General features: G+C 41.6%; 1 protein-coding gene and 1 long non-coding RNA gene across 9 annotated transcripts in view; one reads left to right on the top strand and one right to left on the bottom strand.

Annotated features, from left to right (window-relative positions):
- The window catches only part of LOC307028254, a 157205-nt gene extending 137611 nt beyond the window's left edge, over positions 1–19594 (bottom strand). The window contains exons 1-2 of the long non-coding RNA XR_013804906.1: positions 19271–19594; positions 18950–19030 (exon numbers count right to left, since the gene is read on the bottom strand). This is a non-coding gene — a long non-coding RNA (uncharacterized lncRNA). The remainder of the gene's footprint in view (positions 1–18949; positions 19031–19270) is intronic.
- LOC307028252 (poly(rC)-binding protein 3) overlaps positions 1–20420 on the top strand; it is a 110703-nt gene that overhangs the window by 66230 nt on the left and 24053 nt on the right. The gene's annotated exons all lie outside the window — the stretch shown is intronic.

The raw sequence follows: 20420 nt of genomic DNA, 5'->3' as shown, positions 1-20420 counted from the left end.
TAATAAACACAGAAAAGAGCATGTTGTGCCCGGCACAGACTGTACTCTTCCTGGGTTTACACCTGAACTCGGTGCCCTTTACAGCCCGCCTGTCAGCGGAAAGAGTGAAAGCTTTCAGAGCTTGCCTCGCTCATTTCCAGCTGCGCAAACATGTTCTTTTCAGATCATGCCTGCGGTTACTGGGGCTCATGGCGTCAGCCATCCTGGTCGTACGACTGGGACGGTTACACATGAGGGAGTTTCAGCGCTGGGTAGCCGCTCTAAAACTAAACCCCGCGCGTCATGGCACGCGGAGAGTGATGGTTACTGTAAAATGCTTAATGGCACTGCGCCACTGCCTGCACCCGACTTTTCTGGTACGGGGCGTGCCTATGGGTGCTGTCCTTTCACGGAAGGTGGTCACCACAGACGCATGTCTGACAGGCTGGGGAGGTATTTACGAAGGTCGTCCGGTGAGGGGTCTCTGGAGCAGAGACCTCCAGCGGTCGCACATAAATTACCAGGAGCTTTTAGCGGTGTTCCTCACCCTAAAACGCTTTCTGCCTTTTCACAGAGGACACCATGTCCTCGTGAGGACGGACAATACGACCACAATATCGTATATAAACCAACAAGGGGGTTTGCGCTCTCTCCAGTTACACATGCTGGCACGCAAACTGATCTTGTGGAGCTGCGGCCGTCTCCTCTCTCTGAGAGCGACGCACGTACCGGTTGTGATGAACCTCGGGGCAGACCTGCTGTCCAGAGGCGTACCACTATATGCAGACTGGACTCTACATCCAATGGTTGTAAGCCAGCTGTGGGTGCGTTACGGCCGAGCTGCGGTAGATCTGTTCGCATCAAAAGAAAATGCTCACTGTCAGCTTTTCTTTTCAATGCGCGATCAAAACGCACCATTAGGCGTGGATGCGCTCGCGCACATTTGGCCTCCGGTCCTCCTGTACGCATTTCCACCCCTGGCGCTGATACCCCCAACTCTGGCCAGAGTGAGGGAACGGCGACACACAATGATCCTGATAGCTCCGCACTGGCCTGCAATGTACTGGCTGGCGGAGATATATCAGCTGCTGTGCGGTCAGCCGTGGCAGCTCCCCCTACGCGGAGACATACTGTCTCAGGCGGAGGGGGACGATCTTTCACCCACACCCGGAGCGCATGGCCCTATGGGCCTGGCCCGTGAGTGGTATAATCTGAATGCAGTGGGTCTCCCGCAGAAGGTGATAAACACTATTCAGAGTGCGAGAGCTTCCTCCACTAGGTCTCTTTATGACTGTAAGTGGAGGGTGTTTGAGGACTGGTGCCTTCAAAAAGGGCACACCTCTTTTCAATGACCTGTGGGAGTGATTTTATCATTTCTACAGGACTTAATTGATAAACACAGAGCTTTCTCCACGATCAAAGTCTACCTGGCTGCTATTGCTGCATGCCATGTGGGTTTTGAGGGTAAGACGGCTGGCCAGCATCCTCTGGTCTGCCGTTTTATGAAGGGAGCTCGCAGGCTCCTTCCTGTTTCCAGGTCACTGGTGCCCTTATGGGACTTGACAGTGGTTTTAGATGGGCTCACTCAAGCCCCATTTGAACCCCTGGAAGAAGCTGACATGAAGCACCTGTCACTAAAGACAGTGCTGTTACTGGCCCTGGCATCCGCCAAGCGAGTCAGTGACATTCATGCGCTATCTGTACATCCTTCATGGACTCAGTTCGCCCGAGGGTTAACGAGAGTGTTGCTGAAGCCCAACCCTGCCTTTATACCTAAGGTCGTTGGTTCATGTACCCCCATTGACATTGAGGCATTTCCTCCGCCGCTGTGTCCCTCCGGGGAACAGCAGCCGAATTTGCTATGTCCAGTCCGTGCTTTACGCACTTATATGGACAGATCAAAAGAGTTTCGTCATAATGACCAACTCTTTGTGTCCTGGGCTAACCCTCAGAAGGGCAAGCCTGTTACTAAGCAACGGCTCTCTCACTGGATTGTGGAGGCAATTGCTCTGGCTTACACAAGTCAGGGTCTGCAGGCACCTTCGGGTTTGCGTGCTCATTCGACTCGTGGTCTGGCTACATCCTGGGCTTTGTTCAGGGGTGTTTCCATCCAAGACATTTGTGCAGCAGCGAGCTGGTCCTCGCCGCTCACTTTTGTCCGCTTTTACAGATTAGACGTCTCTGCTCCCAGTGTGGCCCATGCAGTGCTGGGCCCCCTGCTGAGTTAGAGCTCTAACTGTTAAATTCTGGTTGGGTTTGGTGATTTTCGAGATAAGCTCGTCTGGCAATACGGGAGCTACAATATCCCATAGTGAGACATCGAACGGAGTGTTACGAATGAGAACTATAGGTTACTTACGTAACCCCAGTTCTCAGAGTAACATGAAGAGATGTCTCACCAGACGGCCCTGCTTGCTATGGTGAAGCGAGAGAAGGTGCTTATTTTGAATGATGCATGCGGCGTAGCGCAAGCTACTTATAGGGGTTAGACTCCTTGACGCTGACGTCAAGATCACCAGCCAATCAGGATTGGCGTAATGAGATTGATGCTTCTGTTTGCTCCGCGATGAGGCGCATCCCATAGTGAGACATCTCACTTCATGTTACTCTGAGAACTGGGGTTACGTAAGTAACCTATAGTTTCTCTCCCACACACCAAAATCGCCATTTTATGGTTTACTTCTACAGTTGCTTACACTGTAGCCTCAACTGCCCAGTCCAACTGCTGTGATCAGATTACAGTTTCTACTAGACACAATACGGAATAATTGGACACGGTAAAAGACTTTGTGAGCATTGTTGAAGGGTTGTGTATTTTTAACCAGAGTCCTCTTAAGTCACATTTGTAACATTTAGCAACAATGTTTGATTTAAATTCCATTCTGCCATGTATACAGTAGGATTATCAAATCTCATTAATTATACAAATCAGGCAACCATATCATTAGTGCTCAGAGGATTTACAAACTAGTAGCCAAATGGGAGCAATTACCCCCAACACACCAAGCACCTGCACACACACTTCTTAAACAGGTTATTGGACAGCTCTTCCCTTATTACTTGGCTATTGGTTCAGCCTTCTCCCCATTATGGCCAGGGAGGATAATAAAGCCATGAAGTTAAATATAAATGAGCTGGTTCAAATTTGCTTTAATGGCATGATCCAGGAGACTCATTATTAAACCTAACTCCTAAATCTTGAAGGAGTTTTCATAAGTTTTAAATCCCAAGTGCAGCTGCCAAGTACCCTCTATCCTACCGGCCATTTCTACAACTCAATGCCTGTCACTGCAGTACAGCTCTGTTTAGTACCTTGATGTTCAGTTTAAGATTCATTTACACTGTGATATTTTAAACATATAAGTGCCGTTTTAAATCTCGTTGAGATTTGATTAAATCTACTTTACTTATTATCTTTCCTAAGGTTGTCTGTCCCTCTCCCATCAGCAGCCTCACCTTCCAATCAAATACCACAACACTTCGATCAAATACATTGATATCAATATTGCAGCGATAACTATTGGTGCTCTTACAAAGGATTTCTAAAATGAGTTATGTGGATGTTATGACTAAGCGAGTTAGGGGAATCAGAGAACAACTAGAATGGTATGGTAAATTCATAAAATAATAATAATGTTACTTTAATGCAGCCTCTGATGTGTGCGATATTAAATAATGAAAAGTCTAAGAAAAATAATTAGTGTTACATCACAATATCGATATAACAGCGATATAACATTGCAAGCCCTACACAAGTCTAATAACGGGCATAGCCAAGACCGGGTGTGTGATAAAAACAGAGGGAGTTGTCAGTGTTTGGTAAGGCAAGTTACGATTATTTATACAATACCTTTCAACACAAGGCTTTACAAAAAAGAAAAATATTGAGAGCGTTAAGAAATAAGGCAGGGAGGGATGTGAATGTTGTAAAGTTGCTGCTTTTCTTAAAAGCTGAAAGATGTCTTTGCGGACTGACATGCATCAACAACGGGGGGGGGGGGATGTAAACAGAAATCGGATATGGATGTTCCATAATAAGTCAGGGCTGTGATGAATGGCTTTGTGAAGACACAATTCTCAAGTCCACATATTTCAGTTGTTGTTCCACGCATCTCAAGTATTTAATTGCATACAATTACATCCCCTCCATCAGATGGTAACACAATAGAATAGTAGGATTCACTTAAGTATTTTGTCCATACAAATGCTATGTTCACTCAAATCAATGTAGCACAGTTGTTCTTTTGATCAGAATGAAAACATTTTACTCGTTGACAAGCCGGTTTTCTTTTTTTTGGCCTCTCGGTCCTGAACTGAGATTGTCAAAGCTCAGCAGTCACACAGAGAGATGCAATGACAGGATGTGTTGCCGCACATCATGTACGCTAAAATAGACGGAGCACAGTCAGGACTGCTGCCGACAGGCTGGTATAAGATATAAGATAGACAAAACAGTCGAAGACTCAACACCCTGGCCTGATTTAGTAACACAAACCAAAAAGAGATTTTGGCTGGTTCCCCCCTTCCCTTTTCTTCCCGCAGTTCCACAGCTGAATGAAATGGCCACATTTGAACATTTCATAAACATTTTTAATGAAAGGATGCAAACTTTACCACAGCAGCAATAGAGTGATGGAGTCCTAAAAATACTGGAAATGAGTTAGCATTTCATCATCTCTGGTTCCCTTGTCTCAAAGTCAAACATGTAATGAGTTTTTTGGTAAGATTCCTAATATGGCCTGTCGTTAACACAAGCTTAGGAGATTTGTACTTGTTTTTCTATGACATAAAGTATGTCAGTGAATACCCCAGTCAATCATTTCTGAAAATTGTATGCGTCGTAAAAATGGCAGTTGCTAATAAGTGTCTAAATGAGATTTTGAAACATTACGCCGAACCTTAGCTAACAGATGTTAAGTGTGGTGACTGAATTTATGCTTCAAAAATTATAAAGTGGTGTTAATATGTAAAGATCATCCTGCTGAACAATACAAGTATCATGCAAAACAAAATCTGACATAATGCAAGGGGAAAATCCCTGTATTGGCTTGTTGTGGAATGAGCCTTTCGATGCAGACTTTCAGGCTTACAAAGGCTCATAACTGCCACACTGTATTAAGGTACACTTAATACACATGAGTGTGAATATTTAATAACAAATTGTCCTCTCATCAGTTTTGATCTAGAGAAACATGCACTCTGTTGCCTTTGGTCTCCTTTTATGTAAAGCATCACAGACCAGTTGGACTGGAGGTGACAGGATTCTGATATTTGAAGTAAAAATGTTCAAACATTGATAGTGCTGACATTTGGAGCTGCCAAAAATAACTATAAACTGGATATTAAAAGGGCAGAGGCTGTCACTTTTTTTGGTTGCTTGAGTCCTCTATCACCACAAGCAGCTTTGAAAAAAGAAAATGCATCACAAGAAAAAAGAAATTAAAGCAGCATTTGCTAATGCAAAAAACTGTTAATAAATGTTCCTGGTAATATACAAGTCATATCATATTGTCATATAGTTCTAAAACTTTTGAATATAAATTGTAATAAAAATAATAATAATAGATTTTTGTTGTTGATTTCAAAGTAAAAATACAACTATGTCCACCCTGAAGATTGTTGCAAAATGTTTATACTGAATCTCGCTACGAGTTACTGATGTTGCTGAAGAAGAATCAAAATGAGAGATTAAATTTAAATGGAAAAGCATTTGAAAACTTCTGAAGATTGTGATTTTCGGCATAAGATGACACGTTTGCAGCCATTTGTGATTGGGCAAAAACTCCTCAGCCACACTTCAGAAAACTAAAGTTGAAAAAGACTAATCTTATTTCAGGGAGGAAGTGAAACATTGTTGATTAAAGTGAGCTGTCTGCCCTTGCTGTTTTTAACTGGATCCTTTGCACTGGCTTTTAAGCAGAATACCTTGTCAAAATACTGTAGACCATGTTTTTGTGAGAATAAAATATCCCTGAACATTACATGACATGTTACTTGTTAGACGCTTTTATCCAAAGCGACTTACATACTCAGGAGCAACTTGGGGTGAAGTGTCTTGCACAACGAAATGCCGTGGGGTTGGGGTGGGGTATAAGTGTGTGGCGCATGTATGTGTGCAGTGAGAAAGAGTGAGCTAGTGAGAGTAGTATGTTTCTGGAAGTGAAAGAGTGAATGGGTGAATCATGACTTGTAGAATGTAGAGCTCTTTGAGGGGTCGTAAAGACTGGATAAAGTTATAAATACATACTGTCCATTTACCATTTACACTTTAACTGGACTGTACTTGGGTGGGCCATCCTGCTATATACCTGGCCTCTTAGGGTATAGGGCTTTTTTGTATCTGTCCGAGGGAATGACGCCACCCATGACAAAAAAAGTTAATCCCATCCAGAACGTAGTTATAGTATAGCCATTGGTTTATTGCTTACATTTTCTGTTAAACTAAGTGTTCTTGTCATTTACAGAGGCACCCATTACCTGCAAGAGTCGTGTCCAACCTGTGTCTTACTGATAAGGTTGTGCTGTTTAATAAAACAATACTTAATGTAATTTAAATTTCTCTCTGGTCGTTTTAGTGACAGATCTGCCAGGGGGCTACTTTTTTAATTTGTTTTTTTGAAGTGCCAAACATTGCTAAAATACCCATGGGCATAAAGGTGTGGAAAAAGAAGCCATAGTCTGCATCTGGATATGAATATAACAGAACTGCCGCAAGGAGTTGCAGATAATGAATCATGCAAACAAAACACCCAATGGTAATTTTTCTCAGTTCCTTTTAAATTTAAGACCAAATAGATTTCCAAGTATGTGATCTGGCACCATTTTCCAATTAGCCTGCTTTGATAGTGTTTCTTGAAGCGTGATGGCTGTACAAGGTTTGAGGATACACAAAGTGACCTCCTTTTCTTAAGACGGATCACTACAGCCCAAGAAATTACAATTTTTTTTTTACATCTTGTGACACTCATGCCCTTCAGCCTTTCAGAGCTTAATAGTTTTCTTAATATTCTATTCCACCCAAAAACTTGCCAATATCAGTCCCATAGGGCCAAAAACGTTGGCTGCCAAAATCCGATGGAAATGATGTTGACTGACTGAGCAGTACTTTGCCAACAAAAAAGGCCACAGGTAAACCATAAACCCACACACCAAAATATAATATCCATATTTATAGATTTTTTTTTACATATAATTGTAAAGCAATACATGATTTTACAATAAAATATAAAAAATAATTGATAAATTAATTCTAATAACAATTCAAGTTAGTAGCTAATAAAGGCATAAAAACACAGACATTTATAATTCTTTCTTTAATAGAAATGTTTCTTCTGCCCGTAAAGTGTCCAAACCAGGCTTGTCTGGATAAGCACATTTTTAAAACATAGTCATTGTCTATGCCGGTTTCAGTTGGATTATTTGTCACAGTTGCTCTGATCAGATCAGTCTCCTCCATTTTGTAGATTATTTACAACTTTTGAATTCACATAAACACATCGGCAAAACCCGGCATGTGTTTTAAACAGTTTAATCCAGGGGTTCTCAAAGTGCGGCCCGCGGGCCAATGGCGGCCCTCGGAAATGTTTCTGGCGGCCCGCGATAGTTAACCTGTTAAACCCCAAGTACAGTAAAAAAAAAAAAAAAAATTTTTTTTTTTTTTTAACAGACATTGCTCCAGATAACAAACCGTACATCAAAACATGTAACAACAAACAACTAAACAAAACGTAATGGGGGAGGGGGGGGGGGGGGGGGTGGATGCAAGGATGACTTCCTAAGACAGCTGATTGTGACATACACAGGACATTACATACACAATACATTATACATTACACAGGAGATGCCATATTGACAGGGTTAGATAGGAGAGCTGCGGACAGTGAACCGCAATCCTCCTGTCTCCCCTCAAAATCCCCCAGCAGAGAAGCTGCACGCTCCATGTTCAGTAGGTCCAGATACTCCCTCAGCCATGAGTCCCTAGTAAAGCGGGCTGGTTTGCGTTCCTTCCAGTTTAATAGGACTTTAATAGGAGTCTTTTTGTGGCTAAACAGGCCAATGTCCAGAGCCGATCGGTAGTCCTTGCAGGATTGCCATCTGGCTTGAGACCCAGTAGACATGCAATGGGACATGTAGGGAAATTAACTTTTAAAGATTCAGACAATAAGGATATTACTTCTGACCAAAGTTTTTTTTACCGCTGGGCATTCCCAGAGTAGGTGCAACAATGTACCTCGCTTGCCACATTCATGCCAGCATAAATCTCTGTTTATTGTCCGTCTTGGATTTTGTAACAGGGGTGATGTAAGCTCTATTGAGAATTTTGAACTGTATGATCCTGAATCTTACACATTTAGAAGAGAAAATAGCTGACTGCCAAATGGAGTTCCATTGCAAAGCAGACAGAGAGATATTCAAGGTATGCTCCCAGGACAGTTGGACAGGAGAATAGGTATTCGGGGCAGCCCTAGATAATAATTTATAAATGTTAGAGACCACACCTGATGATATGATTGCTTTCTTGAGGCGCTGGTCCTCTTCCATACATGAAGCAGGCATGGCTTATTTATTGATGGTCCATCAATCCATTTTTGTGCAAAAATCGGAGAAACTAAATGATAGCATTATGGTAGCCACCGGAGGCTAGCGCAGCTTCCGGTTCCTCTACGCGTCACTCTCACTCCTTATTTGGTAACCTGAATCTCGCAAATCTCGCAAATCTCGCGAGTTGCAGTTAAGCGGAAAATCTGTTGTAAGTTATCAGAAACGGGAGTTAGCTAGCGATTTTAGCTAGTCACTGTCTGTAGATAACCCAACTTTGTGTCCTCTGAGACTGAAGGAGATGTTGCATTGTTTTTGTTGCCTTCGTTGTAGTTTTATGTGTATTTTGGATTTAATTTAGGTTAACTTCCAGTTCCGTTTGCATGCTTTTATTTTGAAGTCGAGATAACGTGTTTGACAGGAAGTTGTGGTGGCATCGGAGACAACTTGACAGATAAAGTAGTGTCTGCTATGTAACGGCAGAGAAAGAGTGTGTGTGTTTGCGTGTGTGGTTAAGTATATGAACGCACACAAAAGTCCGGTTATACAATAATAAAACAACAAGCTGTCTCTCCCAACGTCCACACTCAGGCACACTGTTATTTCCACTGAATACCCCCAGCGCGAGCATCCCCAAACTCACTCCCTGATTGGATGCACGTCCCAAAGGCGGCAAAGTGTTCACGTGAACATCGGAAACAAAATTTGTTGGAAGTTTTCGTTGTGTAAGCGAGATGGAGGAGCCAGGGCCGTCGCGTAAAAAACGTTTTGTCAGTGAGGAGAAAAGGAAGTTCCAGGAGAAATGGAGCAACGCTTACTTCGTTTTACCTCAGGGGTCGGATAAAGTGATATGCCTCATCTGCAAGCAGGTGAATGCAATGCTCAAGGAGTATAACATAAAACGCCATTATGATACCAATCATAAAATGTATGACAAGTTCATGGGCAAGGAGCGCAGAACTAAACTTGAACAACTTCAAAGAGGTTTAACTGCCCAGCAGTCAGTTTTCACAAATCTTGCAAAATCCGGTGAAGCTGTAACACAGGCTAGCTATGTGGTAGCTCACGAAATTGCCAGGCGGAGCAAGCCGTTCAGTGATGGAGAATTCGTGCGAGACTGCATTTTGAAAGTGGCTGACATTGTATGCCCTGAACAAAAGTCAAAGTTCCGTGACATAAGTTTATCGAATGACACAGTGACACGACGAATCGAAGATCTGGCCAATGATCTCAAAGAGCAATTGGGACTACGTGTGGAAGGCCTAGGCAAGGGGTCCTTTTCTATAGCACTGGATGAGAGTACAGACATTTCTGATACTGCACAACTGCTGATTTTCATTCGAACGGTCACGGAGGACTTTGAAATAGGCGAGGAACTGCTAAGCATGGAGAGTATCAAAGACAGAACAAGGGGAATCGACATTTGTGATGCTGTGTGTCGTAGTCTCGATGCATACAATGTGGAGCTGACATCCATGTTCGGTGTCACAACAGATGGAGCGCCAGCCATGGTCGGGAGAAAGGCGGGCGCTGTCTCTTTGCTCAGCGACAAAGTGGCCAATAACGGAGGTGAGAAGACAGTGAATTTCATAAAGTCCAGAGGTCTGAATCACCGTCAATTCAAAACTTTTTTGGTGCAATCAGAGGCTGAATTTGGTGACGTCATATACTTCACTGCTGTCAGGTGGCTGAGCAGAGGTGCCACACTGAAGCGTTTTTTTAATTTGAGGAAAGAAATCGCTGAGTTAATGCAATCAAAAGGACAAGATCTGCCACAGTTAAGTGACACTGAATGGCTTTGTGACCTAGCGTTCCTTGTTGACCTGAAAACCTTTCTCAGCGATCTCAATGTGAAGCTGCAGGGCCATGGGAAGATCATTTCCACATTGTTTGAAAGCGTCAAAGCTTTCCAGCGAAAACTTCAACTAGTGCAGGGACAGCTCAGAGAGGGGGATCTAACCCATTTCCCCACCTGCAAGGTGCTCGCAGGTGAATGTGACGTTTTACATCACCTGTGTTCAGACAAGAACCACAACCTCATGGAAAAACTCCAAGAGGAATTCCACCACCGCTTCTCGGACTTCAGTGACCACGAGAAGTCATTCAACCTATTCCAAGATCCCTTCACATGTGCACCCGAAGAAGAGCCTGCAGAAATGCAGTTCGAGCTCATCGACCTGCAGGAGAGCTCTGAGGCCAGAGCAGCATATCGAGACAAGAATCTCATCGAGTTCTACAAAGGACTTTCCCCATCTACGTACCCTGCACTTCGCCAACATGCCATCAGAATGGCCTCTCTGTTCGGAAGCACATACATTTGTGAGAAAACCTTCTCCACCATGGCCATCAACAAATCCCAGCTGAGATCCAGGCTGACGGATGCCCATCTACATGCTTTCCTTCGTATAGCAACAACGGAGATGGAACCGGACATCAAAGGAATAGTAGCCAACAGACGACAGCACCATAAATCCCATTCAAAGTAGGAAAAGGTATGTTGATGACAGGCAATAATAGCCGATTTGTGTTACAAATACAACAACAATAATAATAACAATGATGATGATGAATACTGTGTTATTGTGGTCTTTGGTAAGCTTCTATTTTAAAAGTCTCTTTCTCTCCCTCCCCCCTCTCTGTCTCTCTGTATTTGTCTTGCAGAGACTATCCTGTGGTGCTTGAGTAGCTGGAATTGGTTCTGAAACAGGGCCCTGCTGATAAGACAGGAAATCCACAGCATATCACTAACTCCAGCGCAATACTCTCTCTGTGTGTGTGTGTGTGTGTGTGTGTGTGTGTGTGTGTGTGTGTGTGTGTGTGTGTGTGTGTGTGTGTGTGTGTGTGTGTGTGTGTGTGTGTGTAATAAAGAGAAGATTTGTTTTGGAATTTTGTGTTCCGTTTTTTCTTGGGCGGCCCTTAATCCAATATTGGGTACCTAAATTGGCCCTCACTCATCAAAACTTTGAGAACCCCTGGTTTAATCCCTTTGTGAATTGTTTCCACCTGCGCCGTCCTTTAATTTCTTCATACAGCGGGAATCCAAATGAATGAATCCTGAGTCCAATAACCATCAAAGTCACTCCAATAGTGCTCCTTAATTACGCTTTCATTACCGCTGTTGCGCCCCCCCCCCCCCCTTGTGTGTGTGTGTGTGGGGGGGGTGCAACTTCCAAAAGGAGTCATTTGGGGGGGCTCTTGGGAAAAAAGGTTGGGAACCACTGCTCTAAAGTTAACAATGGGTCTATCTTTTTGCAGCAAACAACACTGCATTTAAAATAAAGATTTTACTTCAACAACTAGTATTTAGATCAGAACGGTCTGTAGTCCAATAGCATTCATTATCTTTTAAATAGATAAACAATTACTTAAAGCATCTGATTGTAGTTGTCTGCAATCCAAACTGTAGGAGCCTTTAGTAATGAGGTCATGGACTAGATTTTGATAAAACTGAAAAAAAAATAATGTCATGGTCCTACCTTGGAAATACCTACAGATTCTTAGCAAGGCACACTGATCAATCACAATAAAACACACAGACACTTTTTGATGTGCATGCTGGGTCGCTCTAGGATGGCTAAACCACAAGACATGATGTACAGACTCTGAGAGTAGCAAGAGCTATCAGAATGGTTTGACGTTAATAAGAGCAGGCCTATTGACCTGGAATGTAATTGCAAATGAGATACCAGTCAATCACAAAATATTAAATATGCCTCCCTTATGCAATTAAACATAATCTATGACATAGCTGCAAAGTACTCATTTGCTAAATAGGAACACAGAAGCATAAGAAGTAAGACTGATGGTCATTTGTTTTGAGCAAAATCAAGTCAGTATGTTTCAAGGGATTTGTCAATGTAATATTTCATTCCATGGGTTACTGTATTCTACTCCACCGTAAACCACAGCATTATGATATGCTTGGTTTGTCATGTGTTTAGCAGGGTAAGGATGTCGGTAGTATTTACGCATCATTTGAACAATACATCGGACAATACACAAATTCAGAGAGGCAGTATAGAAGCCGTTTTTAGCAGAAAACCGGCGGTAGCATTTAGCCAATGGCTTCGCTGACATGTCACTGAGAATATCCAGGCACCCATTTCAAATGTCTGCCACCTTCAACCCCCGCCCCCAGTACCCTAAGGGGCATCCTTATCTGGGGCACCCATCATGTCGTCAACCCTTGCCCATGCAATGGTCAAAGAACGAGGAAACGGCTAGACCGGCGGTAGCGTCTGTCTAACAACTGGGGAGTATTTTCGTGTTAAACGCTAAGGGTGACATCATGAGCTGTGAAGCATCGCTCATATGACTCCATGTCTCGTCCAATGGCTTGCCAGTATTTTATCTCGTCATTGAGGAAGGGGGGATATCATATTTCAATTCCATTTTGCTAATCTTTTTGCTGAAGGAGTGGTCAACTGTTTGGAACCCTGTTGAAGGTAAAAAAGCGTTTATGGATAATTATAAATTATGCCACCGATCAGATTACATCTGTGGATGATTTTTTAAATAGTAAATATCTTCTGTTTGGCAAATATTTGTATGTACAAGCAGTGTGACACCTTGGGGCGGAATAAGGGCAGACACATTTTTTGTACTTTTTCCAGTGAATCGCCTTCGTCGGGTGTGATGTTAGACAATGTCTTGACGTGTACATTTTTGCCTTATTACAATGATGGATTCATCATTAGATGGATTCAAAAGCAAAAGACAATGTTGCTATCATGAATTCAGTTCAGTTCCTATTTCAACGAGTATATCATACAAGTGAATGTGTGACTTTTAAAGTGGGGCATGCTGCAGAGTGGGAGATTTACTGTGAAGGATATTCTCTGGAATATGGCTTCATAATGCAACTAAGAAGCTCAACTTTCAATTTATATGGAAATGGGAAATGGCAGTTTATTGAAGGCTATGTCTATCTTATGAGTCAAAATTGGATAGATTTATGTTCTCCATTAGCAACTAGCGACACCATAGGGAAAACAAATCCTATCGATGTATTTTATTGGATTGTTGGTGGGGCGAAAGGAAAGCTAAAAAGAAAAAGCATGCATGGCTTATTAGTTGACACGCACCAATAAACCCTGTTAGCCTTGCAAGCTAATGCGGGCGGCAGAGGAACAATGCAAAGGGCAGTCAGCCTGTGATTGTAATTTATGCTGATATCTAAACCAGGCCAACTGATTGGAGATGACAGGTTTACGGCCCGCTTTGGGGGGGAAATGGGCTGGGCAGAATGGTTGCTTGCCGAGTGAAATGCTACAACAAAGGGCTCCTCAGCATGTCTTTCTGAGGGTATATTCAACCTTCCCTTTCTGCTTCTTACATTAAACACATTACATACAGTTTCCCAAAAGCTTCTATGTTTATGGATGAGAAACCATTTGGAAATCTACGCAGGTGATGTGCTAAAATGACTTGGTAGCTAGCAGGTGATTTTTAACCCAAACAAAAGGACACATCTTGTTCAGGGTTATCATTTTAAAAGATGGTCCTGGCAAGCAATTGCTCTTAATTGGCCCTCTGCTATATTTGGAGAGCATGCTCTAATGATTTTAATTACAAGAGGCAGAATCACTGAGTGTGATTTTCTGCCAAACCCTTGGAAAAGTACTATTCTTTTTTAAATATTGCTTTTCTGGCCATCTGCATAGGCTTCATGAGTAAGAGATACGTGGCTCTTTAAATAAGCAGTTCAATATCAATATCAAAAAAAGTTTTTGCCAGGAATAACAAAATGACAGAGGGCAACAGCTGATGATACATCATTAATAATTAAGGGCAACAGAGAGTTTTTGATGGCTTCGACTTCCCATAGCCAACAAAATAAGGATCAAAATCCAATAGGCTTTATGGACCAATCTTACTTTTGAATATATTTTTTCTGTGCTCTGGTTGTGTGCAGGCATGTCATCCAAAAGCTGGAAATATTAATTTGTTTTTAGACTGGCGTTTAAGTAAGGGATAATGCGCAGCGAGGCGGTCATTATGGGGAAAGGGGTGTTCTTTTCACAATAATGACCAAGTCGCTGCACATTATCCCGCTTATTAAACGGCCATATACTAAACAAACTAAGGAATCGACTACCAATATTAATTTAAATGATTTTATTGACTTAAAAATTATCATATTTCTTCCGCTAAGAAAAAAAAAACTCCGTTCCACGGCGCACCAACGGCTGGAACTGCGACAACAACAACTTTACGGCAGCACTGTCCAACTCTGTTCACAGTTTCTGATCCACGAACAAGTCCTTAAACACTGCAGAGCCCATACCGTGTTCCCGTTATTGTTTACTTCCTCTCTGCCTTCTTCTGGTGATTTATCTGATGTCCAGCGCTCCATCTTTTACCCTCTTTTACTTTCTCTTTCTTGATCCTCCTTAGCAATGGCAGGAACTGCTTCGATAGCGTTTTTGAGGAGCTTTTTGATTACAGATTTGAAAATATCGTTGCTTGCTTTAAAAGTAGCACAATTCATTATGTTAAACCTTCAAAAGTATCTAGATATCCCTGCCCTAATGCCAAAGTAACTGGCAACTGAATATGTTTTGCCGTAAAAAGGAGGGTTTCTGCCCCGTTACTTCTCCGCTGTTTTCTTGTCCCAGTTTGAAAAACAAACTGCATGCAGTTTGCTTTACAGCCCAACTGTATTCAGTTAAATCGACCGGACTTCTTTCTGCAGATGTGAGCGTCCTTCACAACGGTCAATAAGTCCTTGCTGCAAATTATCCCTTACATGTTTCCATCTTAAGCTTTGTTAGTTAGTTAGTTTCGTAACGGACGTAATGTAACAGTTGTAACGGTTGTAGCTTTTCTCAGACACGGAGGGATACTGAGTTTTCGCAAAGCCACGCCCCTAAATGCCCGTTGTCCAATCATATATACAAGCTTAGTGTTCAAATTCATTGCGAAAATGGTGAAGCGTTGTGCTTATGGTCTTTGCAAATCGGATAGCAGATATCCCATAAGCTTAGAGGGGGGGGGGTGATATTTTACCCGTTTCCTAAACCCAAAACCCGAGAGGAGAGATGCCGCCAGTGGATAAAGAAATGCGGCAGGCCCCATGCCCAGCTGAATATGGCGAATATCAACAAACACAAATACGTTTGCTCCAAGGTAAATACGTGCTAACATAGCTAGCTAGCTAGCAAAGATTACATTCACACATTCACTAACTAATTTAATTAATTAATTTCACTGTTAGCTAAAGTCACACGACTACAGCTGTAAGCTGTGTGCTTCTAGGTCGTTTTGACCATGTATATCACTTAATGCATAATAATGTCTGAACAGCTGAGCTCCGTTATTAGTCTACCTGTGGTCAAAGTACAAACAAGAAAGCCAACAGGCAATCATTCATTTATATTTTGCTTTAATCTTTGTAGCATTTTGTTAATGGAAAGCCTACTGCCGACTTCCCTAATCCTGCTGCACAAGTGGGCACCCCGACCCCCACAAAGGAACAACAAGGTGGTTGCAGAAAGCCACCAAGGAAACGGTAGTTAACTTTAGACAAACTACAACATTTAATGCCTCTTGTGATTGTATTGTTTTATTCCAAAATAATAATAATAATTCAGTTGAATTTGACATACAGCTCATGTGGTTTTTCACTCTTGCACTGCGACCTGTATGCAAGTGCCTCTATTGATGTTTTGCCTCCCTCTTTTCTAATGTTTATACTGTGGATATAACCCTCCATAGCGTATTGTAGCCCCTTTTGTCGGGACCTGGAGGATATTGCTGCGTTATTGCTCCAAAATGAGTCTGTTAAGGCGACTCCGACGTTACGGAGACCCTCCACTATGGCTTTGTTTAACGCATCTGGCTCTCAGCTTGTCGGACTAGCAACAGTAATCAAGGGGGGGCGTGGCTTTGCGAAAGGTCAATTATTATATCACGACTAAGAACCAATCAGATTGCTTTATTTGACTTGTCTGTTTTATAATGTGTGATTAATGCTGTGTCCTTGTGCTGATTATTATTTTATTTTTATTTTATTTGACTCTTTCTATTACCTCTTAAAAGGGTATTTGAGCGACTGAAAACACTTGATAAATAACATGTTTTATTATTAATATTCTCTACCTTTTCCGACACTGAAAGTGGTTCATTTACCACTAAAGGATCCTACAATAAAATTTGAAAATAGTATGTTTTTCAAGTCTTTGATTTACGCATGAGTAGAATGTATGTATTAAAATGTATGCAGCTGATTAAGGTAGACAACATTTGTTCATGTTTTTTTGGATGATTAGCCAAAGCTTTATGTTTCTGCTGTTCTGCTTTCATTGCATGGTAAATACTAGTTCTCTAAAAGCACTGGTTGTCCTTGGAAACACCATGAATGGACAAAAGGAATGATACATTGATTTGTGATGAAACATTCCTAGGTTAAAGTTTCAGTATTCACATATAAGGATAACCAATTTGGAAAAGAGAAAAGAGCAATATCAAATAAAATGAAACAAATAAACTGAGCTACTAATTGTTGTAAAATGTTTCGTGGCATTTTCTGACAAAAAATCTAATCATGACATCAATGAGCTTTTCTAAAACAGCAAATATAACATGACCCTCGACTTCTACCTCCAACACTCCACAAGGGGATTTAAGTGTTGTGTAAATAATCACTGTTAACATCTGCAAGGTAAAAAGTAAAGCAACAGTACATAGATTATTTAATCAATGTCATGATAATTTTTGCCTTGATGTTATTTATTTTTTCTATAATTTCACTCAAAACTGTTATGTTTCATAAGGACTATTTACAGTAGGGCATTTATTAAATTACCAGAAAAATATCATAACATGAAGATTTTTGGTTGTCTTTGTTTAAAACGATACACTGACTGATTTATGTAGGGGTTATTGATTTTGTCAAAATGTGCAATGCTGTATCAGTATTTCTTGGCAATGTGCAGGGACATCCCTCTTCTTCACCTTAAGGTTGCCAGGCAACCCGCAGAGAATTCAAGATGTAACCACTTGCTGCTTTCCCAAAATGTCGAACTATTGCTTTATGCTTTAAGTGCTAACTACCATGATCACATCAGAGAGGAACACTTGTTGTCCTCGTGGTATTTATTCCAACATACTGCACTAACTCAAACCTTAGATGGTGGTTTAAGGTATCTCCAAAACATTCAGACTCTGCCCTTGAACACATATTTCAAACAGCAAGCCATTAGTATGATTTGGTGCGTCACAACTGGCAGCAGCAAGAATAAAATCATTATCATAGAACTCAGTAAACAATAATCAACGCACCGGATATGAAGCCAGGCGCCCCTGGAGCACACTCACAAGGTGAAGCCACAAACAAATCATCCCAACATGGCCAACATTATTAATAGAGCTCTAGATGTGTATCATGTTATCTGACACACAAGCTTGTTAGCACCTTTGGCTGCGTCACAATCTGTGAGGCCATCACAGATGCTACACACACCATCTGTCTGTCACCTTTAAATAAACACTGTGGTCATTAGAATTAGGGCAAGTAGGACAAATAAGAATAACTTTTTGTTTTTCTTCCAGGCATTGTCTTTAATTCAGCAAATTATGTGTCAATGCTTTTTAGAAATTGATAGAAGTTGGTTTGAAAAAAATAATATCAGGTAAAAAACACACTACGCTACATGCACATTTGGGCAGTTTTGTCACTAACTATCAATTACCGGTGACCAAATTACTTCGAGTAAAACGTAAATTAAGGGCAAGTATGGTACACTGTACTTTCTGTCATACAATTTTTTTACACAAGGTAAAAATAGTGCATTTGTCTGCTGGAAATGAAACAGGTTTTTCCATAATACATGCTACATGAAGTTTTCATGCAAATACTGCTGACAAGAAGATGAACAAACTCACCAAACTGATTTCAACCCACGAATTCCTTGTTGAACCAAATAAACCTTGGCCATGACTTCGGCTGATTAGACTTCCAAAACTCTTTCAAATGTGTAACAAAACCTTCAGGCACCAATCCAGGCATCACACAAGTGCTTTGGTACAGAGCAACCATACATCTTAATGATGTGGTCAATATGCTGACAAGATTGAAATAACATTGTTCCCACTTTGCTGATACTGTTATAAGTAGATAGCACTACATCTTATTTCCAAAATGTTTCCCCTAGGTTTACTGCATTGGCAGGGTGCTGCTCGGGTACCCCCCCAAACAATTTTTTCGGGACACACACATTTTGTTATCCTCTGGAGCAGAGAGAGGAGCTGTGGATTATTTGTATCAATATTGTACAGTAACAAGGTATTTGTACATTAAAAATTAATAAAGTACAGTGTTACACTGTACTGTATTACTTTAATTCAAACTGTATTCCCTTCTTATCATATAGCCTACACTTCCTCCTTTCGTTGATACATTTAAATCACCTGACTACAGCATATAACATACCTGCTGCAACCCTGTGCTGCTGCTGCTTCTCTCTGCCTCATCCTCTATTGCTGGAGGCAGCTCCACCTCCTCATCTGATCTCTGATATGAAAGCAATCGTGTTATGATCATATTGAGCTATTGGTGTGAGTCTAACATTAAACAAGCAGTCTGCTTGTCATACATTGTTGACGATACATTTTAAGTGGCAATTTGTTGAGTCACTGCCGCTAAATGCCGGTAGCATCAAGCTAGCAAATCCTGCATTAGCCTCACATCAACAGGTGTAGTAGACAGAACATCCAATTATCCTGAGCTAATTTACTGAATAAACCAACTTACATCTCCTGTCTTTCTTTTCACCCAACTCATTAGACTATTCTTCTGCTGGCGTTTCATCGTTGTTTTCTGTGAAATTCAATACTGTAGTTCAAAACCGCGGTACCTGCTCACCATCTGCGAGCTATTTTTAGAATGGGCACTCTACTTTGTTGTCGCGTTCGCGCGCGTCCACCTGGGCAGGCTGTGTGTTTCCTTCTCCCGTGACGATAGCGGCTTGCGGTTAAAAAATAATAATAAACAAATTTGAAACTGGGGGGGGGATGCAAACGGGCAGACAGCAGAGCTCGGGGCAATAATGCAGATTTGTTTGACTTTTTTACACTTTGTTGTTCTTCTCCTTTCCTCCGCTCTTGTCTCTGATTGTGAATGTGTGCATTCGTGTGTGTGTGTGTGTGTGGGGGGGGGGGGGGGGGAGGGGAGCCGAGCCGAGCCTTCAGAAACAGAGCGAGGGAGAATGTGAATACCCAAAGCAGTGGACACTGAAACATGCACATTGGATAAATAATAGGCGTTTAGTAAGAGCACATGTGAAAAGTGACCGTAGATAGATTACTTCAGTTGCAATTTGGTGCTATATATATATTTATTTATTTTAAAACAAAAAAAAAACACCTTGAATTTCAGGCAGGGCGCGGGGCTCCATTGGCAGGGCGCAGTGCCCCGCCAAGACAATGGTAGGGGAAACACAAGCTATAATTCAGCAATGGGAAGGATTCCCAGTGTTATGACTTGGAAGTGCTAATCAACAGGGGCAATGAGTATTTAGCTGTATAAAAGTCAACATTGGTTGTTTACAGCCATTGTAGTTCAGAAACATTACTCGGAACTTGTTTCAAATTTGAAGGGGTTAAACTGAAATTAACCAATATAATATTAAAAAGAGCATTTTTAGGTTTGTTTTTGTTCGTTAACACGACATTTAAGACAATTCTATCTCCGCATCAAGGCAGTGCAATAATCACATAAGTTATTCTAATATCACTCTACTGATGCAAACAAACTAGCCTCGACAGGGCAGAAGCATTCCTTCTTCACTATCTATTTCAATACAAACAAACAAACAAACCACTACCCAAACTTCCGAATAGACTACACACAACAGTGCAAAAGGTGAACAATAACGACTTCAGCATCCAAACAAACACAGGGT

The sequence above is a fragment of the Notothenia rossii genome, assembly GCF_949606895.1.
Source record: "Notothenia rossii genome assembly, chromosome: 2".
NCBI classification, from domain to species: Eukaryota; Metazoa; Chordata; class Actinopteri; order Perciformes; family Nototheniidae; genus Notothenia; species Notothenia rossii.
The sequence above is the reverse complement of the archived record's forward strand: the minus strand, read 5'-3'. Positions and strand labels throughout refer to the sequence as shown.